This window comes from Trachymyrmex cornetzi, unplaced genomic scaffold (assembly GCF_001594075.2).
Source record: "Trachymyrmex cornetzi isolate Tcor2-1 unplaced genomic scaffold, Tcor1.1 scaffold725, whole genome shotgun sequence".
NCBI classification, from domain to species: domain Eukaryota; kingdom Metazoa; phylum Arthropoda; class Insecta; order Hymenoptera; family Formicidae; genus Trachymyrmex; species Trachymyrmex cornetzi.
Genome location: NW_017300054.1, coordinates 483618 through 484799, shown reverse-complemented (window position 1 = coordinate 484799; position 1182 = coordinate 483618).

Genomic DNA, 1182 nt, shown 5'->3' with positions numbered 1-1182 from the left:
TTATTAAAAAATTATCTATTACATGAACGTTTCGGCTATGTTCAATCCATCCTCAGCATTTTGCAGTTCATAATCATAACAGGAAGGCGATCCAAAATTATAGTTACACATATTATAGAATATAACTTGTATACGTGCAAAGTTATAAAAAAAATAATTGGAATTATCATTAATCGTTGAAGATAGAGAATGAGTGTTCGAAGAAACTTGAATGTTATTGTTGAGAAAGATATAGAAATTTTTGTGGATAGCTCAAAATAAAGATGTGAAAACAACCAAAAATATACAAAATAAATAATTTCTTAAATATTAGACATTTTGTTTAAAAGGATTTTTATTTTGTTTCATCTGTTACGTTTAAATCGTTTAAAATCTATGCACTATCGATGTTTAGCGTTGTTTTGTACTTATGATTTAGATGAGAATCTTGAAATTTCGAACGAATGTGTCACTAATTTTATTCTAAAATAAAATATTAAACGTATTGTACAAGCCAATTGTTAATTTCATTTGAATTCTTAAAGTGCTGTTATTTCGATGATATTTTCCGATATAAGCTGGTTTTCATAGTCCGATTACATTCAAAACCATTTTAAATTTCGACGTTTTAATTTCGAAATCATATTTCATTGGTTGAATAGGATTTTAAGATCATCTACGATATGAGACTTCGGACAATCTTATATATATATTATACAGGGTGTCCCACAACTCTCCTGACAAATATCATGGACAGGTAGAGCGGATTAAACTGAGACGGAACGTCTTCTACCATTTTTCAATTTTCGCAATAATTAACGAGATATAAAATTTATTTATAAAAATATCCAAATTCGCCCGGCCCACCGCCAAATCCAAGCGCGCGGCTCGATAGGACCGCGGCCCAGCGCGGCGCGCCGCGCGCGCTCGTCGTCGCTAGGCACGCGTTGTTTATAAGAAGCAGCAATGATCGTCGCTAGACATGAGTCGCGAATAGCGTCGAATTTCCAGCTAAAATTATTCTTTGAGCTATGATCTTTCTGTTCATATTAAAACGAAATCTTCGTACGAAAAATTTATTTTTGCATGCACGTATGTTCGGAAACATATTATTAGAAATTAATATCTCGGTTACGAAAATTAGGAAAATTGAGAACTCTTTCCAAGAACACAGTTTAGTTCGCTCTAAAGTGAACTTTCGTC